The sequence below is a fragment of the Mustela nigripes genome, chromosome 12 (assembly GCF_022355385.1).
Source record: "Mustela nigripes isolate SB6536 chromosome 12, MUSNIG.SB6536, whole genome shotgun sequence".
NCBI classification, from domain to species: Eukaryota; Metazoa; Chordata; class Mammalia; order Carnivora; family Mustelidae; genus Mustela; species Mustela nigripes.
Window position 1 is genome coordinate 152,821,376 of NC_081568.1, and position 23,572 is coordinate 152,844,947.

Here is a 23,572-nt window from a genome sequence, read left to right on the forward strand (position 1 = left end):
TTACAGAATTCCCAGCAGCTTCACCGGGTGAGTAAAGAATGTCATTCCTTGGTAGGTGCAGAGTCTCAGAAGAGGAATTGGGCCAAATTGACGGGTATTGCAGGCATGCCTGGTGGCAAGTACGTGGCTTGGCTTCTGACCTGGAGAGGCTACTAGAAAAAGTTCAACCTAGAGATTCCTTATAAGAATTTCCAGCAAAGCAGATTCTAAAAGATCTATATGATCACACTCACTGTTCTTGCTGAGCTTATGTAAATAATGGGCCAAGTTTGTTAAAACTGGACTTGTTTCACAAGTGAATTAATCCTGATTTGGCTATCTCTGTAAATGAGGGTTATTTTAGAGAGAAAAATTATGTTTTAATAACACACCTTTATGGATGTTAAATTCTAGATTTGATTGTCTTTACATGTTTACCTAAGCTAAACAATTTGAGGTAAACTTCAGAGAAGTTACACAATAGCTTCTTTAGTCGATCTTATTATTTTGTGGGGATAGTAACAGAACCCCCTGGAACATGGTTAAACAACTATAAAATGGGATTGATTCCCCCACAATTGTATAACTCAACACCTTGTGTGTGACTGGGATAATGAAATTGCCTAAAAGCCAGCCTATCGCACTCCATAGGATTAACTATGGACTTGTGGAGATAATGGATGACCCCACTTTCTTTATGATTGGATCGGATGATGCATGAGGAACTCCCCTTATCTCTTGACAAGTTTTCTCCTACTTGCCAGTGATCCTCTGTAATCAGGGTATTGTTAAGGCTGGACCACTCAAAGGGCTACTTAATGGTTTCATCCCTTAGTCATATTTATCCTAGAAGCCACCTCTGTTGGGTTGCAATTGCAAACAGATGCTTTAGCTAAACATAGAACAGCCCTCATAAAAGGAGCCTCAAAGCTCACTATGGGGCAGCCCCTATATAATGAGTTCATATCAGGTCCAGATTTGTCTTAGAATTCAAAGGCCATCAATGGATGATGGAGGCTAACTAATTAAATATTGGGTGATACTTACAGATATGCCAGAAATAATGCTTAAAAACTTGTCAGACTTTAAACCTAGTTACCTGTATGCCTGAACCTGACAACTGTACTTCTTTATAGAGCAAAACTGTTCAGAGGTTATTGATCTTGCTTACTCTATTTGGCCAGATTTAAGATGCCCCTGTTAAAAATATGAATGTCAGTTTACTGATGACAGTAGTTTTCATAGAAAGAATAAAAAAATCTAGGTATACTGTAGTGCTCACTAGCACTTTTCAATTGTCAAAGCCTTAAAAATAAACATTAACATTGACGCCAAATATGCCTTGCTGGTACTACATGCCCATGGAGCTATTTGGAAGGAAAGGGGACTGCTATCAAGCCATAACTCCCCAATCAAATATGGGCCTAAGTTACAAGACACTCCTTATGGCTATACTAAGGATGGCGTATATCAAATCTGGGATACATATTTGTGTTTCATACCCACACCTACTGGACAGCTCAGTCAAAAGGCAGTTTTATGCTGGGAACAAAAAAAATCATACGTAAGATACTTGGGCAAATAACACATGACATCTAGGATGGCTATCACTAGAAATGTGTTCCCAAATAGTACTCCAGGCTACTGACTGGTTTGCTACTGACTGGGTAAGGTGACGTGGCATGAGATGGTCAGCTCCAAATGGAACCCACTGGATATGTGGAAATTACCGGTGGCCCTGGCTTCCTCCAGGTTGGATAGGTCACTGGACTTTAGGATTTGCCTGGATTTATGGGCGCATTACTAAAACCATTACCACTCCAGTTAATCTTCCTTATTTAAAGCAAAGATGGACACAACTGGGTTTTAAATGGTATGATCACTTAACATCCATTTTTGTTCCATCTGCAGGACTAGAGGATGTCATGTGGCATGTAAAAGCCCTTAGTAAATACACTACAAAGGGACTCAGTGATTCACTAAATAGCCTCTCCCTACTTAATACCAAAGTCTCAGATATGCAAGGCAGTCCTACAAAATAGGATGGACTTAAATGTCCTGACAACAGCACAGGGTGGCACATACACAATTATCAAAGCAGAATGTTGTGTGTACATGCGCAATTATCAAAGCAGAATGTTGTGTGTACATCCCAGACTACCACAAAAATGTCATAGGACTAATGCTCTACAAGATCCTTCTCTCTCTCTCAATGAATGGTTAAGTTCCTGGTCTGGAGGAGGACTATGGCTGTAGTGAGTATGAACCTTTAATAAATAAAGTGTAATAAATAAATGAATAAATAAATAATATATAGTAAGTGCAAACTCCTACTAAATGAAAAACAGAAACAAATTGCAAACTAACCACATAGCAAGTAAGCCTAGACCATATGCGTGTAGTGATAACAAACTAACCTCATAGCAAATACCACATAGCAAGTAAGCCTAGACCATATGTGTGTAGTGATAAGATTAGCGTGAAGTAAAAAGTTGTAAATATTTTGAACTTATGCGAAATATCGTAAAGACCAAAAAATGTTTTCGACGTGTGTGTTTTTGATGTGCAAGCATGAGAAAAATAAGTGATGTAATGTGTTTTTGAAGGAGACTTAGCACAGTATATAAAAGAGGCATCAGGTTGGACTGAGGTGAAGCGAGTTCCCTGTCGGGAGGACATCATCGCTGATGTTACCGACGCCCCGACAGCTTCATTGCCGACCACTCGCTGGCTCTCAGTCTCAACTTCTGCGGTTACCTCTCTGTCTAGATTGTGAGGCAACGTCTCCTTCTCCATGACAACTTCAGCGGACCGTGACCAGACCACAATAGTGGTGCGGACCTTGTCCCAATAAAGATCAAGTGAGTTACATCATATCCATCTCTCTATCTCTTCTTTACACACACGACCTCCTGACGGGATGCAGGGGTTTTGCTCGCGTCAATGGCCAACAATTAAAAATCTCCTTTTCGGGCTTCTCATTTTTATTACCTTATTAATCTTAATATGTTGCTTTGTTCATTGTTTCTCTACTTGGTGCCCAGACTCCATTGCTGCAGTGATGTCACAGCAACAGATGATCATGACCACACACAGAGACACTTCATGGTCAGCGCTGGATTCAGCTGCCTCCTCCTTTTGTAACTCCCTTAGACATCCCTCCTCTGATCAGTGTTGATCCAAGTAGGTTAGGGACAGCTCTACACCCCTATTCAGCAGGAAGAAGTTACAGAAGATAAAACCTTCCGCCTTCAACCACTTTAAAGATTTAAGGGTCAAAATTGTTCAGGGGGGAATGATGAGGGAGCACGGGGCTGGCTGAAGACATAGCAAAAGCTGTCACCCTGCACCCTCTCTCCATCCGCTCCCCCTCAATCATATGTGTAGCATCCCTCAGGCAGCCCTGACTGCGATGAACAATAAGCAAATAGTTAACTTGCAGAGCTCACAATCCTGCTAGACAGAGGAGTCTCCCTTGGCTTACAAATGTTCTAAATCTTACTAACAAAGACGATTGATAGCAGGATTGTGACACCCCACCAAAAAGTCTCCCAACTCTCTTAATGTTAATGGCTGGTCTAAATACAACATTGATCAAGCCACAAGGGCAAGGCCTCAGGTAGGCCTGGGACATCCTGGCACCTTGTAGGCTCTCTTTAGCATATGAAAACTCCATTGAAACCTCCCTTCCCCTCACCTTCCCCTAACCACAGGGTACATAACCTGCCATTCCTCACAACCTGGGGCTACAGCTCTTCCTGCACACGGGTCCTGTCCCCGTGCTTTAATAAACCACCATTTTGCACCAAAGATGTCTCATTAAGTCTTTCTTGGTCATGGGCTCCGGACCTCAGCCCACCGAACCTAACCTAGGTTCTAGAACTTCATCACTAGTTTTCCAGTAATTACAGATTAGAAGGCAGAAATCAATTTAGAGAAACACAGACAAACCCCATGTTTATAATGATTGTGCCACAGATTTAAAATTCAGTAGTGTATTAGTAAACTTTTCACATTTAGATCTTCATCTTGAGATTATGGTGAAGTTTTAGAATATAGGTGAGATTCAGTGGGGTTAGTTCCAGAGCCCATGACCAGGAAAGAATTCTTGAGACATCTTTGGTACAAAATGGTGGTTTATTAAAGCACAGGGACAGGACCTATGGGCAGAGATAGCAGCAGCAGCAGCTGCTGCTGCTGCTGCTGCTGCCATCCCAGGTTTGTGAAAAGTGATCCATTATATACTTGCAAGTTGGGAGGGGGTTAGGAATAGCATAGATCTCTAAGTAATTTTGGAAGCGAGGTTTCCAGAACCTTGATGGGCTAGCTGTTGTTTGGAATACCATTTTTTACTGTCTAATAAAACTTTAGTCATGAGACCATTCAGATATATATCGGTGGGCCATATGCTTGAGGATGATTGCCAGCATGTATCTTGGAGGGTTAGAGATAAAGGAAGTTTCCAAATGAATTTTTATATGTTAAAGTAGACTTAACAGGATCCTGGTTGGGGGTGAAGGGTGGTCAGTGATGAAGTTCTAGAACCTAGGTGAGGTTCGGTGGGTTGAGGTCCGGAGCCCATGACCAAGAAAGACTTCTTGAGACATCTTTGGTGCAAAATGATGGTTTATTAAAGCACGGGGACAGGACCCATGGACAGGAAGAGCTGCCGCCCCGGGTTGTGAGGAATGGCAGGTTATGTACCCTGTGGTTGGGGGAAGGTGAGGGGAAGGGAGGTTTCAATGGAGTTTTCATATGCTAAAGAGAGCCTACAAGGTGCCAGGATGTCCCAGGCCTACTGGAGGCCTTGCCTTTGTAGCTGGATCAATGTTGTCTTTAGACCATCCATTAACATTAAGAGATTTGGGAGACTTTTTGGTGGGGTGTCATAATACTGCTATTAATTGTCTTTGTTAGTAAGATTTAGGACATTTGTAAGCCAAGGGAGACTCCTGTCTTGCAGGATTGTGAGCTCTGCAGGTGAACTATTTGCTTATTGTTCATAGCAGTCAGGGCTGCCTGAGGGATACTACATATATGATTGAGGGGGAGAGGGTGCAGAGTGCCAGCTTTTGCTATGTATTCAGTCAGCCTCCTGCTCCCTCATCAGTCAGGTTAGGATTGCCTTTTGCCCTTAGCAAAGTATTTTTTTTTTAAAGATTTTATTTATTTATTTTACAGAGAGAAATCACAAGTAGATAGAGAGGCAGGCAGAGAGAGAGAGAGAGAGGGAAGCAGGCTCCCCACCGAGCAGAGAGCCCGACGCGGGGCTCGATCCCAGGACCCTGAGATCAGGACCTGAGCTGAAGGCAGCGGCTTAACCCACTGAGCCACCCAGGCGCCCCTGCCCTTAGCAAAGTATTAAGGTAGAGGCAGGTGAGTCCCCAAAAGAATGTCACTCTGCCTGTTTCAAGGACTTCTCAGTGGGCTCTAGATAGTAAGGAAATTTAATAACTTTTCTTCTGCCTCTGTTTCCCACATCAATTAGATAGCTGTTTCTTAAAAAAACAAACAAACAAACAAACAAAAAACCCCAAACTCAGTACCTTGTGCAAATAAATCAATTTTCCATGTACCTCAGCACACTTAAAATGTGGAGGCCAAGAAAATTAAGGCCATCTCACTTCAAGTTTAGTTGATGTGGGAAACAGAGGCAGAAGAAAATCATTTAAATTTCTTGCCTACTGACAAGCCCTTGAAACAGAGTGGCTCTCCCCTGGGGACTTAACTGCCCTCACCTTGAGGTTTTGCTAAGGACAATCCTAGCCTGACTGACCCCCTACTCCAACAGGTCCAACCAGGATCTTACAGGATACTTTAAAAATTATTTCAGGAAACTTTATTTCTAAACCTCCAAGATAGTGTCGAGAATCATTCCCAAGCATATGGCCCACTGATATACATCTAAAGGTTATCATGAGAAGATTTTTATTATTGGTAATAAATAACCTTTCTCCCAACAATAGCTAGCCCCTCAAGGTCCTGGAGACCTTGCTTCCAGAAATCCTTGGAGACTTACTTCATCCATAATTCCCTTTGTCCTCACCCACCGCTGAGTCCACCCTTACTCTGCCTTTAAAAACTCTGACTGTAATCTGGTTCAGGGTCCAAGTCACTACTCCACTGCATTGGGTATACTTGGACCCAAGCTTAAGCATGTCACCTCCGGGTCCAAGTCCCTACTCTGCTGTGTTGGGTATACTTATGCCCAAGCTTAAGCTTGTCAAATAAGCCCTCATGTGATTGATTGCATTTGTGCTTGTTCATGGTGGTCTCTGGGACATGAAAACGTGGGCATAACAAAAATTTCTTCATTGTATATATACAAAACACTTACTAATTGGTAGAACAAAATACATACCTTCACAACAAAACTCTCTTTCTCAAGTATGAACAATATAACCATAATACATGGTGTACAGTATTTAAAATATATAAAATATAATACAGTTTGTTTACAATTTTTTAAACTCATCTTTTGCACTTGTATGTTAAGGCAAATTTCCATTTCCGTACCAATTTTCAGAAGTCTAGAGATTTTGAAAAAACTGTTTTACAAGACATACTGTGATCTGAGAGCTAAGTGTGAACTCTTAGGAGCATTTTTAAAAGATTTCATTTATTTATTTGAAAAACAGAGATCACAAGTATGCAGAGAGGCAGGCAGAGAGAGGGGGGCGAAGCAGTCCCCCTGCTGATCAGAGAGCCCCATGCGGGGCTAGATCCCAGGACCCTGAGATCATGACCTGAGCCAAAGGCAGAGGTTTAACCCACTGAGCCATCCAGGCACCCCTTCAGAAGCATTTTTAAGTGTACTGATGAAGTTCTAGAACCTAGGTGAGGTTCGGTGAGCTGAGGTCCAGAGCTGATGACCAAGGAAGAATTCTTGAGACATCCTTGGTGCAAAGTGGTGGTTTATTAAAGCACAGGAATTGGACCATTGGGCAGAAAGAGCTGCTGCCCTGGGTTGTATGGATGGCAGGTTATGTACCCTATGGTTGGGGGAAGGTGAGGGAAAGGGAGGTTTCAAAGTAGCTTTCTGCCAGATGCCTGGATACCAGAGGCTTGATAAATGTTGTCTTTTGGCAAGCCATTAACATCAAGATAGTTTGGAGATTCCTGTCATGCAGGTTTGTGATCTCTGCAATTTAACTATTTGTTTCTCGATTAAGGCAGTCAGTCAGGGGTGCCTGAGGAATGTCACACACATTACCTTGGGGAGTGGGTGGAGAGGGGGTGCAAAGCTTTTGCTTTTGCTTTGTCCTCAGCCAGCCTCCTGCTCCCTCATCATGTACAGCCATCAACTCCCTATTTTTGTTGCAATTTCCAAAAGTGTTTCCTATACAGTGACTGGGAGCCTTTGGAAGAACACTAGGAGAAGGCTGATCACTAAATTTTGCCCCAGCATAATTTTCCTTTTGGTTCACTTCAGTTAGAAATGCTGATTTCTTCAAATGTGTATTTTTAATATTCTCAGTATTTTTAAAAAGGCTTTCTTTTTTTCCTTCTTCTGGAGTTGTCAGATGAAGCAGAATCCTGCCGAAAGTTATTTTCATTTCTTTTTGAATAGTGATTTTGGTTAGTGGTAAGTTATATTTGTTTTACTGTCTGCTTATCTTTGGTTGTTCACACAAGTGTATACCATGAACAAACTAGACACAGGGAATGGCAATTTTCTCCAATTTTCCCATTTTTGAATGTAAAACTTCTCTTCTGAACAAGAGTTGGCTGGGCGTGGCCAGCAGCAGCTGCCCAGGGAAAGGGCTCACTTCCTCAATTTGGGTTGCAACTGCAGGACTGGACCAGGGGATAAATTGGCCAGCTGGTGTGGGACTTCCTGTGCTGCACTAGGCCAGTTGAGGGGCTCTGCCAGCCCTCCAGGACTGGCCGGTGCCCATGGTACTGATGGAAGCAGCTGGGCAATTGTCCAGCCGTGCTGGCCCGCACTCTCTTCTTTCACCACTTCTTTTGCACTGCCCAAGGGATGCCTCCCACCAGAGCAAGATTACAGCTGGACAGAGCTGCAGGGGAATGAGACTGTGCAGTCAGCCCGGGACCGTCTCACCCTAGGAAGTGAGAGAGGTAAAGGGTGTCGGGCAGTGCTCAGAGGTCCAGGATTCAGGGTCCAGGTCGCAGGGCTGTGGCCACCATCGGGAGGGCCCCAAAGTAACCATGGGTAACTGTGGGTGGGAAAGGCCAGGGACACCAGGTGGCCACCCAAACAAGAGGCTCCCACTGTGCTGGGGGACAGAGATGACAGTCCTAGTGATGAGGGGACAGAAGGCTGATGGAGAACAAAGCAAAAGCTGACACCTTGCAACCCCTCCAACCCCCCATGCCCCAACCCACCATTCTTTGGTGGGACATTTGTGACATTCTTTAGGAATCTCCCACCCATCTTAATGTTAATACCTTGCTAGAGGACAAAACAACCTTGGTAAAGGCAAGACCTCTGGTATCCAGTATCTTGCAGGTCCTCTTTAGCATATGAAAGTTGAAACCTCCCTTTTCCTTACTTCCCCACCCCCATGGTACATGACCTGCTACCTCTCACAACACAGGGCAGCAGCTCTTTGTCCCCCTGCTTTAATAAACCACCATTTTGCACCAAAGATGTCTCAAGTATTCTTTCTTTGTCATCGGCTTTGGACCTCCCCCCACTAAACCTAACCTATATTCTAGAACTTCATCATAGCTCCAATAGCTCAGCAGGGAGAGAAGGGAGGGGCGACATCCATGACCAACCCAATACACCTCCTCCCCAACCATGGGGCTGCTAAGAGAGCACCACAGTTCAGGCACTAGCAGAGAGGCAAATCTGTTTTTACAGCCCTTGTTTCAAAATCTGTTTGTCTGCTATAAACATTTCCCAACTTTCATTTGTTTTCCATTTGTATGGAGTATCTTCCACTCTAAGGCTCTTATAAACAGCATCTTTTTTTTTTTTAATCCCATTTAGCCACTATTTGTCTTTCTAAAGTCCAATTTACTCCATTTACATTTAAATCACTAATAAGTCTGTACTTACTGCCTTTTTGTTAATTGTTTTATTCTTCTGCTCTCTCTTTGTGATTTGATATTTTTATTTAGTGGTATATTTAGAGTCCTTTCTATCTTTTAGGATTTTGCTTCGATGTTACAAGTCTTACCTATAACAACTTGTATGTATAACAGACTACATAAGTTAATAACAACAAAAATTTGAATATATTCTGAATCTATATTTGGTTTATTCCTCCATTTTTTTTTGTTTTTTTATGTTACACTTTACATCTTTTTACCTTGCATATTTCTTGACAAAGTATGTAGTTCTAGTTATTCTTGCTACATTTTTCATTTAAACTTTATTCTAGACTTACAAGTGATTAATTTTTTGTTACAAATTATCATCCTTCTTTCAGCTTAAATAGTCTGTATATGATTTATTGTAAGGCCAGTCTAATGGTGATAATTTTTTCCACTTTTGCCTGAAGATACTTTTTATATCTCCTTCAATTCTGAAGGACAACATTTCTGGATAGAGTGTTTTTTGTTGGAAATTTTTCTTTTTTTCCTTGCACTTTGAAAATATTATGCTACTCTTTGGGGAGCATGTCAAGTTTCTGCTTATAAGTCAACCTATAGTCTTCTGGGGTTTTTCTTACCACAAATTATTTTTCTCTTGCTGTTTTTAAGATTCTCGGCCTTTAACTCTTGGCAATTTAAGCACAATGGCTTTGTGAGAGCCTTTTTGGGTTTATATTATTTAGAACTCTGAACTTCCTGAATCTGGATGTTAGTTTCCTTCCTCACATTGGGAAGTTTAAGATATTATTTCTTCAAATAAGTTTTCTGCCGATTTTGTCTTTCTCTTCCCTTTTTGGAATCCTATAAAGTAAATGTTGGCTTGCTTCATGTTGTTCCATAAATCCTTTAAGCTATTTTAACTCTTTCTTAATTTTATTTTCTCTTTCTGCTCTGATTGAATGAGTTCCACTGCCATGTTTTCAAACTCATTACTCTTTTCTTCTGCTTCATCTAGACTGCTCTTGAAACGCTTTATTGTATTCTTTCAGTGCAGTTATTCTATTCTTCAACTTTATGATTTCTGTTTGGTACTTCTTCATATTCTCTATCTCTTTATTGAAATTCTCACTTTGTCTTGAATCGAATTTTTCAGTTCATTGAATCAAGGGATTGTTCATCTGGCCTCTAAGCATCTTTACGAACTCCCTTATCACGTTAATTAGTTATCTCCATTTCATTAAGGTATTTTCTGAGGTTTTTAAGGTCATTTTTGGGGAAACTATTTTTTAATATTGTTTTTCATTTTTATTTAATATCTGTGTCTGTTTCTGTGTGCTAGATAAAGCAGCCCTTTTCTGTAGTCTTATGAGGAATGGCCCCATGTAGAAGGTGAATCTTATTATTCAACCTTGCCCTAACTTTGGTTGTCTCTCAAACCACTGTAATTGTCCAAGCAGTTTACTTTGATTTACTGGCTCTCAGTAGCTGGGGATATGCCAAGACTACTCAGTGTGCCAAAGGAGAGAATCTCAGTGAGAACCTTGCTTCAGGTTAACTGAAAACTGCACCCTCATGCATTACCTTTTAAGGTATGCAAATATTCTTTCAAAGAAAGACTTAAGAGGGATGTTTTCCTCTCTCTTCTGCACTAATTCCCGAAGTGTTAGCCAGTTATGAACTGTTTATTTGTTTGCTACGATCTTGTTAAACATGTGAACACAGGCCCCACTGACCATCTATAGCAGGCTATTAAGGAATGTGTTCTCTGGGAGGCAACCACAAAAATTGTGTCACCCACTGTCCACACAAACTCCTTTCTTGAAGACACTGGTAACCTGAGGCAGAGCAGAAAGAGAACATGAAGATGGTGTCTGCTGGCCTACCCAGTTTCTGGATGTGTGTTTAATTAATGTATGTTTAATCCCTAGATGTGTGTTTAATTAGAAGCCTCCTGCTTAAACTACAGCTATGAAGGTAAGTTAATAGGCCTCTTTCTTAGGAAGACCCCATTTCTGTCTGCTGCCTCTGTGCTGTGCTCTGAGGTAGTAGCTGGTTAAGATGTGCTATTCTATTTGTTTCAGTCTTGAGGGACCATAAACAAAAGCCTCATTGGCCACTAGAGTCAGGCAACCAATGGGTACTCCTTGGGTGTCAGCTGCAGACACTAGGACTCTGGAATGTTTATAAGCTTCTTTCTGCGAGATACTGGTACCCTGTAGTGAGGCAGAAGAAGAATGTGAAGATGGTACCTGTCCTCCAAAGTCTCTGGAGAGGATTACCCTTGGCCCTTAGATGTGTACTTAATTAGAAACCTGTCTCTCTGGCCACAACTATGAACCACGTGTGACCTGGAGCAAGACAGAGAGAAAGTATGAACATGGTGTCTGTTGGGCTTTGCAGTCTTTAGAAAATATTTCAGTTGGTCTCTAGATATGTGTTAAATTAGATGCTTGTCTGTTATGCCAATACTTTTGAGAAAAGCAGAGTCCCTTTCATAGGAAAACTACATACAGCTGCCTCTGTGCTGTGTCCTGAGAGGTTGGCCAGGGTGAGTTGGCTACAATCCTTTAAGAAATGCTTCTCTGTTTACTAAAACCTTGTGGATCTCATGGATGCAAAGCCTGTTGGCTTTCAAAGGTAGATGATTTAGAAGTCCATCTTTTGGATGCAGGTCTTAAAATTTGGGGTGTCTGATGTGGGGTAAAAACACTTCATTCATCAGGAAAAACCTAGATGTTTGAATTTCACCCCAACTGTGGGTCACCAGGGCAAGGGTGAGATTTATGACTTTGTTTCATCCTTTCCTACCATCTTCGATGTGAGTTTTCTTTCTTTTGCCCAATGTATAAGCATCACTTAACTAGTTCTTAGATTTTTATTAGAGGGTATTGTTTCATATGTAGTGACAGATTTGGTATGTCTGTGGGAGGAGGTGAGTTCAGGACCTTCTTAATTTTCATCTTGAATCAGAGCTCCTATCCCTTCAACTTTTGATAGACAACTGGCTTTTCCAATTTTTAATAGTTTTGAACAATCCTGCTACAAATGTGTCCATGTGTATTCTTATGCATATGTGGCCATATTTTTCTAGGACTCTAAGATATAGAATTCCTAGGCAATCATGTTTACCAATGTTCAACTATACTAGAAAATGCCTAAAAAATTCCTAAATGGTCATAGTAAGTCTCAACATCATTATATCACATTTTTGATGGATGCTCCACATTGTTCTCTGCCCCTCCTTTTGTCAATCTTTTAAATTTTTGTAAATATTATAGATAGATGTGCAATGAAACCATGTTCTTATTTTAAATTATATTTCCCTTGAAGACCTTTATTTTATTGATTGGTTTCTTTTCCAAAGTACACATTTAATTATTTGGAACATATTTCCATGGATTTTATGTTTGTATTGATTTCTAGGATGTGTTTTTGTATGCTGGATACAAGTCATTTGTTGTATATTTATTTTATAAATATCAAGTCAAATAGCGTTCCTTTAACTTTTTTAATGAGCAGAATTTCTTGATTATTCTGTCATTAAATGTCCCAATCTCATTTTATTTATTTTTTAAAAATCTTACTTAATAAATAAAATGTAATAATAAATTCTAGCATTTGTTGTATTTATTACATTTTTTCTCAGATTTATAGCTATATAGGATATTTTAGGCATTCTATTGATAGCCGTGCAATTTTATTTTTATGGAGGTAAAATATACAAAATAAAATTTTTGAGATAAAGTATATATAAATAAGAAATGTGCATTTATAAGTGTATAATTTAGTGATACTAAAAACAATTACAATGTAGTTCAACCATTATCTCCATCCATTTCCAGACTTTTTCATCATTCCAAACAAACTTTTTAGCAACTTTATTTTTATTTATATATCCAATGGGACTAGAACTATTTATTCAAAGGAGAAAAAAAAATCACTTACTGATCTCCACTGTGCACTTGTAACATATCATAGATGCATGTTGTTGTATCTAAGTTTTTTCTTCCTTCTGTTGATCTATTTAGTTATCAGTGCTCTTATATTGCAAACTCTTGATTACTATTTTAAGAGGCCTTAGTAATTTGGTAGAATGAATTTTTTGTGAATGAACTGTTTTGTGTTTTCAAAAATTTCTTGACTTTTTCCATCTTACTAAATTCCCATATAACTTTTAAAATTACCATGTCAGGGCACCTGGGTGGCTCAGTGGGTTAAGCCGCTGCCTTCGGCTCAGGTCATGATCTCAGGGTCCTGGGATCGAGTCCTGTATTGGGCTCTCTGCTCAGCAGGGAGCCTGCTTCCTCCTCTCTCTCTGCCTTCCTCTCTGCCTACTTGTGATCTCTCTCTGTCAAATAAATAAATAAAATCTTAAAAAAAATAAATAAAATAAAATTACCTTGTCATGTGTCAATAAAACTTGCTTATTTTATATTAAATCTAATTTTTTTTCCCTTCTCCTTGAGCTTTTAGATTAAAATTTTAAAATGCCTTAATTACTGTCATGGAAAGTGGCTGATAAATTTATTATCTTAATCTGTCATGTTTCCCTATAGTCCTGTGTATTTATCTACATTTCTGTACATACACTATCTTTCTGGCCCCCCTATCCCTGATCTTGCAAAGCTACTTGCAGAACACTAATATATTTTTTCTGAGATTTTCTCTATTCTTTATATTTTTCTTGCATGGTTCCTTACTTTGTTTCCTCGCATCTTTCAATTGCTGCTTTTTTCAAACTCAGAGTGAAAATTCCTATTTCAGATAACTCTTTTGTCTTTTTAGAGTCTAGATTAAATTTGTGTTCTTTTTTTTTACATGATAATATGACATTGTATTGACTTTCTACAATAGATATAATCTTTCTTCTGCTATCCCATGATAAGCCTGAGAGCATGTTCATTGCTACATATTCATTTTTTGGTACAGAGGCTAAAATGTAGATACTCAAGAAATAACCATGGAATGAAATCTTGCTTAATAACTCCTGAATCAGTTTCATTCATTTACTACTCAATTTAATTCAGTATGCATTTATTACTATAGAAAATTTAAAAGATTAGTAAGACATGATACCTGTCTTTAATAACATAAGGTATATATGATTATTAAGTATCATATGCTTACATAAAATTATTTCAAATGTGAAGTAAATTTTGATAGAAATTATGCAAGTACAGAAAGGTAAATTAAAATGATTATCCCACTTAAGAGTATTTTTTGCACAACTGCTATGTGTCAGACAGTCAATTAAATGCTAGTGCATTTTTTTTACAATTGTTAAGACACCATCTCAAAGTTCGGAATCTAGGATCATAGCCAGAATAAAAAAAAAAAAAAAAAAAACAGGTTGGACAATTTTCTAATTGTTTTAGATGCTCTTAAAAAAATAAAGAGCATGACAAAAAAGAGATTTGTTTCAGATTGGTACTATGGAAAAAGTATGTAAGGAATAAAGTGTGAGGAATAGGTAGACTGAGAAAAACATTTTTGTGTTAAGAGCAGTTAAAAATGTTCCAAAATAAGGAACAAATTAAAATGTGAGAAATGTAAAACAAAATAAAGAAATACAAATCACAGACAAATGGAGTTGAATAAGCAAGCTAAGACAAATCATGCTGGGCCATGTATTGTGTTCAGATGTATCCATAATTGTCCCCTTTTATTTGTTAAATGATTTTTTTTCTATAGAAATATGAAGTCTTATTGGTTATTTGCATTGTTTCCCATTAGTATGTTTATTAATGTTGCTTTGGGAAGGCAAACCATAAGAGACTTTTGACAATAGAGAACAAACTGAGGTCTGCTGGAAGAGAAGTAGGTGGCAGGTGGGGTGGTAGGTTAAATAGGTGATAGGTATTAAAGTAATCTCCTATTATGTTGAGCAATAGGAGTTGTATAGAAATGGTGAATCACTAAATTCTACACCTGAAACTAATAGTCTCCTATATGTTAACTAACTAGAAGTTAAACAAAAAAAAAAAAAAAAAAAAAAAAAAAAAGAAGAAGAAGATTTTATTTCTTTAGGTGAGAGAGTGAAAGAGAGCATACAAGCACAGAGGGAGAGAGAGAAACAGACTCCCCACTAAGCAGAGAGTCTGATGTGGGGCTCAATCCCTGGACCTCAAGGTCATGACCTAAACTAAAGGCATATGCCTAACTGGCTGAGCCATCCAGGCACTACACCTAACTAGAATTTAAATAAAAAGTTGAAACAACAACAACAAAAGTAAAAAACAAAAACAAAAAGCAACAAACAAACAAAAATCCCTTTGGGATATTTTATAATCTAATGAGAAATCATTAAATGAAATGTTAACATGGCAAGAAGGACAGAGGGCTCATTGGCTAGCTGGCTGGCTGGGTGCATGCAAGACTGCCTGTGTTCAAATTGTTTTGAGCACTTCCAGAAATACTATTGAAATTTCCTAGGCTGTAATGGTAGCTGGTACCCAGAAGACCAACCCATGACCTCTCTCTAGAGTATGCAAGAATCCACACTTCAGGGAAATTAGAATTTTCAGAATAAATTACATCTATCCTCTGAACACCAAGGATGAAGAATGCCATTACCTACTACAAGTGTTGTACTGCTCTGAAGATGGATTATTCTAAAAGTAGCATTTTTTTTTGGAAATTCTTCAAAATTAGGTATTATGTCATCTAAAAGGATAGCTTTTAAGTATGGTTTTTAGAATTTTTCTGGTTGGACTACTGTGCTGACTAAAGGGAAATGTTCATGTTTTTAGAGTTGGAAAACGTGAGGGAGTTCATTAAATCACAACCAAATTATGATCATTACTTTATTGCTTCAGAGACATCTTCCTAAAGCATTTGCAGAATCTCCATTTGTGACCCATAAATTTATATATAATGGGTAGTTCATTGAGTTACAATAACTTTGCAGTTTTAAAAATGAAATGATTTTAGTTTTTCTTTAAAGCATATGCAGAAATTATTTTCATTTTCATTTTCATTTTCTTTTTCCAGAGTTGAAAACAGAAGCATATAGAGTTGAAACTAGGAGTCTAAGAATCTACAGTGAGTTGGTGGCAGATTGTTTGGACTCATGTTGCCATGGAGCAGAGAAAAGGTAACTGGGTAATGCATTTCTAATGGAAAAATGCCAGCAGGTTTGTGAGAGACTGCCTACTGCCTGGCTTCCAAAGTCCCATTCCCTTGGTAAACTTATGAAAATATAAAGTCCTCTTCTTATGTTTTGTGGGCTTAAAACACTGTATTTTATTGATTGATTAATTTAGATTTTATTTGAGAGAGAGAGATAGTGACAGAGAGCCTGATGCAGGGCTCCATCCCAGGACTGTAGGATCATGACCTTAGCCTAAGGCAGACACTCAACTGACTGAGCCACCCAGGTGCTCCAAAACACTGTATTTTAAAATACATGTCCTTTTTAGTAATGTATACCATTTAGATGAGATAGTAGCAAAGATTCCCTCTGCCCTGGGGAATGCTTTGATTTGGGTTCTGATAGGAATTAAATTTTTTTTTGAGGTTTTTTATTTTGTTTATGTTTTTAGTTTTTAATTAAGTTCCAGTTAGTTAATGTACACTGTAATATTAGTTTCAGGTGTAGAATTTAGTCATTCTACACTTATGTACAGCACACAGTGCTCATCACAACAAGTGCCCTCCCTAATGCCGATTACCCATTTAACCCATCTCCCCACGCACCTCTGTTCTGGTGACCATCAGCTTGAAGAATTAAATTTTTATAACTCAGTCCTTGCACAGTTCAATTGTATTCCTTATTCTTTTTTTCTACTTCAGAAAATAAAGGGGGTGGTGGTCCAAAAAAAAAAAAAAAAGAAAGAAAGAAAGAAAAGAAAAGAAAAAGAAAACTAGTTACTAAGATTAGACCAAATGTTTCTTGCAGGAATGATGAGAGTCTCCTATCACAGCAGCTATGAGCTTCACACTGGGAAGCTCAGAGAAACAATTAGACATGAAGTCTTTTATCATTAAGTTTCAAGAGTGACTTTGCTGATTTTTTCCAATACCACTTTCTCCCATAAGTAATGTTTAAGTGTTTTGCAAAATCTAACCAGATTAACCCATTATATATTTATTTAAGTAAAATATGCTTAAATATTGTGATTTAGGGTCCATTGTGTGGAACAACAGAAATATTTTCTGGACTGCCACCCCTCTCCAAGCATTGTCCTATGATGCACACTTCTGAACCTAAAGACACCACCTTGAGATTAAACCCTAAACATAGGCCTTATTCATGCCAGAATTCTTCAGCTGATTAGGCAAGTATCTTCAGCTCCAGAAGATGCAAAGTATCATATCTGCCAGTTATCTCAAGATTATATTTCTTATGCCCTTAATTCCTTTTCTACCGTCACTGGCCTTTTCCTTATATTCTTTTATAATCTTTCTTTCTCTGTGTAACCCAAAGCAGCACATCTGGGTATGCATATTTAAAATGAGTATTGCTACATTACCAAGGAGACATTGTGTCCTGTCTGCAATCTTGTGGAATAAATGAAAAGTGTTTAAACATGAAATATCTGAGAGTTCTCTAAGTGACCAGCACAACCTTGGAAGCTCAAAGCTGTAATTCAAATCAGAACTATCATTCACTAAAATAAATAGCTTACAAGGAAGCAAAGCACTCTGAATAGCATGACAAAGAGATGATTTAGAAGTTACTGGTTCTTGCCCAGCATTTATAAGCATGTCCATTTCTTCCATCTCAGCAGGAATCCAGGAGGCCAGAACAGTGCAAGGGGCTTGGGAATGCAATCACCTGGGCTCAGATTCTGGCTTTGCGTATAAAGTCAACTTCACTCAGAGTCTCTCAGAGTCATAGTTTCCTTATCTGTGTTGATAGGAATAGTAGTAATACCCCCACTTTCATTGTGGAGAGATTCCGTGGCTTCATAGAAGATAGGTCCTTGGAGAAGAATCTGAGGTGAAGAGTGAGCCCTCTGTAAGTGTGCCTAATACCACGATCACCAGGAGTTCAGGGCCAGACTGTTGACTCTCAATGCAGATGCTCAGATATTTATCATTCTTCATGACAACATGTCTTAAGTGCTTGCAGAAACCAATGTTACTATCATTGCTTTACATAGGGAGATACTTAGTTTTAGGGTTATGAAATCCTTTCCCATGGTTAGTGAGGGTGTTCAGTAATCAACCTTAGCATAGATTCATGGTTCATCATCCATCTAGTGAATCCCTGGGAAGCAGCACAGATTGTAGTCCCAGCATTCTCTCAGGATAAATACAGCATTAACAGTCCAGAACACCTTTCTTCTGTTCCAAAAGAAATGTAAAAACTGATGGAAACTTCCTGCAGCAAAGCATGGAAACTGCATTGTTATGCAGAGGGAAAGTGTTCAGCACTGTGAGGTGCACCAATGGGTTGCTTCTTTTAAATTTAAATTCAATTAGCAAACATTTGGTACATCACTAATTTTTGATGAAGTCATTGACTCATTAGGCATATAACATGCAGTGCTGGCTTTATTTCTGAGTGCCTGATTTGCAGTCAGACTTGAATGTTTGCTCTGGAGGTTCTCTCTATGCCTCAGACTTCAGAGGGATATGCTACTGACTGCTTCCCTCAGACACAGACCAGGCTGTCCCTTTGCCTTTAGGTCACTTTCCAAATGGTTATGGGTTGTACCCAATTGGTAGCACTCCCTAGGATAAACTCACATGTTCTTCCAGCAAGGAGAAAAATGTAACAGGGTATTTGAGTTAGGTAGGGAATGCAGACAAACATTGATGTACACAGCTGGTAAAAACTATTAATGTGAGCTTTCAAGTTATGATATCTTGAAGAACCCTAAAAAGTTTAAGAACTGCATAAATTATGGTTTAATTTCTCAGAAATACATCATATATTCTCTCTGTACTGCTATTGATGATACCTGTTAAACCATTGTTACATTTTTATTGTTTGCCTTATGTCTAGTACCTTTCCCCCCCTAATTTTACTCTCCTTCCTGCATACTTCTTTACTGGTCGTGTGTGACTATGGTGCAGGGAGCATTCATAGAGATGACCTGAGGCTGTTTTACACCTAATGACTTTCCTACTAGAACGTCTGAAGAGTGACATCCTTGGCTAATATTTTATTTACATGTGGTTGGAAGAGCTAGACGTTCATATTGGTAGATAAACAGAAAACCCACTCAGAATTCTCGTATCAGAATGTCCTGTTCAAAAGCAGCAATGAGATGCATTTATTTTTAGAAAAAGACATACACTGGGTCAGAGATAGTGGGAAATGAAACTGGAAGTCAGTAGTCCCTATACCCTTATCATTCCCATCCTGCTATTTCAGATCCCTTTAGTCTCACTCAGCCACTGATGTCTTTAAACTCATTTCATAACATTCCTTTTGGTAAAGTTTTCCATATAGTTTTCACTGTAAAATGTTGTTTGGATTTCTAGTTCTAAAGAACATGGCCTAAGATCAATCTTAGTTGATGTTAGTCTTCCCTTTTTCCTTTCCATCCCTTAAAATCTCAGTTCCAGCAGCACACACAACTTCCATGAGTGATGGAAGATGATGCCCAATTATTTTAAGACTTTGCATCATCAGTAAGACTGCTTTTTCCTCCTGGGACAACCTTGTCCAACTCAAGAACACTTCATAATCTTAAAAACTCAAATCTGCTTTCTGAGGCCTTTCTTTCATCTCCTTCTTTCTCTCTTCTATTAGTCATTATAGAATGGAATAAGATTTGCCATTTAGTTGCACTTAAAACTTACTATTGTGCTTATATTTTTTTAGTTTCCTTCTGTTTTGGATAGTCAAGAAGGTTCTTGATAGCAAAATTAATGCCTTTTTATTTTGTTTTTAGAGAGTGTGCATGAGCAGGGGGAGGGGCAGAGGGAGAGGGAGAAACCCAAGCAGGCTCCACACTGGGTGTGGAACCTCATGTAGGGCTTCAGTCCCATGACCTGAGCTGAAATCAAGTCTGAATGCTTAACTGACTGAGCTATCCAGGCATCCCAAAATTCATGCTCTTCTAATTTCATATGTCTGATACCCAGCATAGGTCCTGGAACACTGTATGCATCCAGTAAATACTGATGGATACCTTAATTGACAAAACGTCCAATGACAAATAGTTAAGTTATAATGATCCATCTAATATCTATAATGTATCTTAAAACTTTTTGTTGAAAAAATGAAAAAAAAAATGTACTCTTTGTGTGTATGGCTGAATAGAGCAGTGTAGGACAATCACATATAATTTTGCATACATATATATGTATATATAAATTATATATAAATACATTTGACAGTGATGAAAAAGTAAGGAAGTCCTTAACCTAAATGTATTATTTTATTTTATCCTTATATTCTCTATTTTAACCCTTTTTCTTTAGCTATTTCCAAAGTTTTATTTCTCTACATCTATTATCTGTTATTTTTATCATTTATTTTTCTATATATAAACTATGTATTATGTATTCATTACATTTATTTTAATGTAATATAATGTACATATGGCGATATATTAATATGTGTTCAAGTAAAATATGTGCACGACTGTATATCATATATTTTTATAGATATTTTATTTTTATCATGGATTTACTATATATTATATTATAATATATTTTATATATTATATTATTAATTGTATATTGTAATTTTAATAAAATCTATGATAAAGATAAAAGATCAGTATTCGTGTTGGAAGATAAAAGACATATATAATGAAATAAGTGATAAAATCTTCATTTTAATTTTCATTTATTTATACAATACACACATATTATTTCACAGTCATTTTTTGGGGACTATGCTGAATTAAAGGTCATCAAGATAAGTGAGGTATAGCATTCAATTTCTTTTAATTCTACAATGTATATAGAAATACCTACAGAGTGATGTGGAAATGAACTGTAAAAGGTGACTTTTCTATAAAGATTCCCAGAATCTTTGTTATTTGAACCAAGTCTTAAAGGATGCAGAAAAATGTCTGAGCAGATTCCATGAGTGAATACTATGAAAATCACAGCCAATGACAGAACCTGATAATGGAAGACCATACTCTGAGTTTGGAGAACTGGAAATATTTCCTTCTGTGGCTTGGAAGGAGGCATCAAAACCTGGGAAGGTAGGTTTAGGCAAATATTGAGGTGCTTATAAGCTATAGAAAGGACTTACATTTAATATCCTGATCCACACACTGAATACACTGTTTATTTATGCATCTTCATGCTCAACTCTCGCCCAGGTATTGTAGAGCTGCCATCTCCTACAGTCCTAACACTATCCCTATAAATTGTAACTATTTATCATCTCCATGTCACAGACAGACAAACCAAAGCTCAGCAGTATCTACTTATTTACTCCAGGTGCACAATCAAAAGGTGGAGGGCCAGGAATTAAACCTAAGCTTTTTCTGTTACCAAAGTCCTTGATTTTTCATAATGCTCTATAGAATTCCATCAGCATGGGGAGTGGCAATGATTGCATGTGTATCTAAACACAATAAATACGGCTTCAGTTGTCTTCTGGTGGAAGGATACTAGTTTTAAGTTCATTTCATACCATAAAAGACAAAATTTTTAAAACCTGAACGGAGCTGGCAAACTTGGTGGTATAAAGAAATATAATCAGTAAAAATTTAAAATCTCAATAGGATGTTGAAACCTAACTTCAGAGTAAAGACTTAGGACCTTAATGAACTTAAAGAACTCCTTTCAACTGTATTTGCTTTTTAAAAAATCATGATTTTTATTAACATGCAATGTATTGTTTGCCCCAGGGGTACAGGTCTGTGAATTGTCAGGCTTACACACTTCACAGCACTCACCATATCGCATACCCTCCCCAATGTCCATAACCCAACCACCCTAGATTGCGATTATTTGACTGGGAATAGTCCTTATGTTAATTGAGCTTCCCTAATTATGTTTTTATGCAATTTTTGTGGTTATGTAAGATATATATGACTTATGTGTTTTTATAGAGTCTAAATTGTGAGGGGTATCAAATGAGTAGCTGCTACCAATGCGTCACAGCTTAAGTGAGACTCTAGGTCCAAGTCTTTATACCAAGGAGAACATCAAAACAATGGTCATCAATCCAATTCTAGGACTCTGTAGAAATTATCAGTCTGATTCTTCCTGGCATCACCAAGTGAGTTGGGACTGAACAAATGCAGGCTGTTCTTAATTACTAGATCTCCCTTTTTCATCATATGTAAAACTTTAATAATTTAACTTCTTCCTATTCATTTGTCTTATATCCCATTAGTAGTTAAATCTTGATTGTCATTTAACTGTGCAGCATTTCTTGCATTCTATTTACATTACCTTTATTCTATTCTAAATTTGTAACATGGTGTTATTCACTGTTACATTGGCTGCCTACATAGTTTCTGGACTAGAGGGTCTTCTTTTTCAAAATCTTCTATATTGTTTCTTTTTTTCTCCCAAGTTTTTATTTAAATTCTGGCTAGTTAACAGATAGTGTAATATTAGCTTCAGGTTTAGGATTTAGTAATTCAACACTTCCATACAACACTCAGTGCTCATCATGAAAGGCGCACTCCTTAATCCCCATCACCTATTTTACCCATCCCGCTTCCCTCCATCTCTTTAGCTACCGCTCCCAAATCTATATTGTGTAGCCATATTTATCTGAAAAGAACAATTCAAATAATACAAAAACCCTCCTAACAAGAACCTCTGCTATCCAAATAAGGCTTACTGATGTCATTGAAAAAGTGTGGGGTGCCTGCATAGCTCAGTGGGTTAAAACCTCTGCCTTTGGCTCAGGTCATGATCCCAGGGTCCTGCTTTGAGCCCCACATCAGGCTCTCTGCTCAGCAAGGAGCCTGCTTCCCTTCCTCTCTCTGCCTACTTCTGATCTCTGTCTGTCAAATAAATAAAATTTCAAAGAAAAGAAAAAGTGACTCAAATTTACCTTGTAAATATCATATTCTATTATATACCATAGCCGGTGTATGCAATAATCACACCATAAATTTAGTTCCTTTCTTTTTAATGACACTCTATAGTGTACTCTCCATTTCTATACTTATTTCTTAACATTGTGCAATTCTATCATTTTTGATTCCTCTCATTTTTAAGAATAAGATGTAACCTAATCCTTGAACTTAATCTCAACATTCCCTCTATAGATTATTCTCCCTGCTCTGTACTCTCATACCACATTGCTGACCCTGGTGATGTCTTGTTCATTCTGACATGTTCATTATGTTCCTCCCTAATTTGTCCACCTATATGATAGATTCTGAGAATGAAGTATGGTATTTGCAATTCCCATATTTCCTACACAATTCCATTACCTTTATACTGAAAAAAAAAAAAGGTATTGACAAAACAGTGGGGTAAACCTGATTTTTGATTTATTTTAACTTGTTTTGCCCTCAAGGTAGATGGAAAACCTATGATCAACACACCAAGTATGCCACTTCGTGGGATAATCAATGGCATCTCATTTGATATTCTCTTTACCGACATCCAAAGTCTTATTTTGATCTAAGATCAATCTTAGATCTTAATTATAAAGGAATTTACGTAAAATCCTTGCAGTTTCTGTTTAATGTGACTTTAT

General features: G+C 38.0%; 1 pseudogene; it reads right to left on the reverse strand.

Moving 5' to 3' along the window:
* Positions 1–23,478, reverse strand: LOC132028147 (proline-rich nuclear receptor coactivator 1-like; annotated as a pseudogene).
* Between the last annotated feature and the right edge of the window lie 94 nt (positions 23,479–23,572).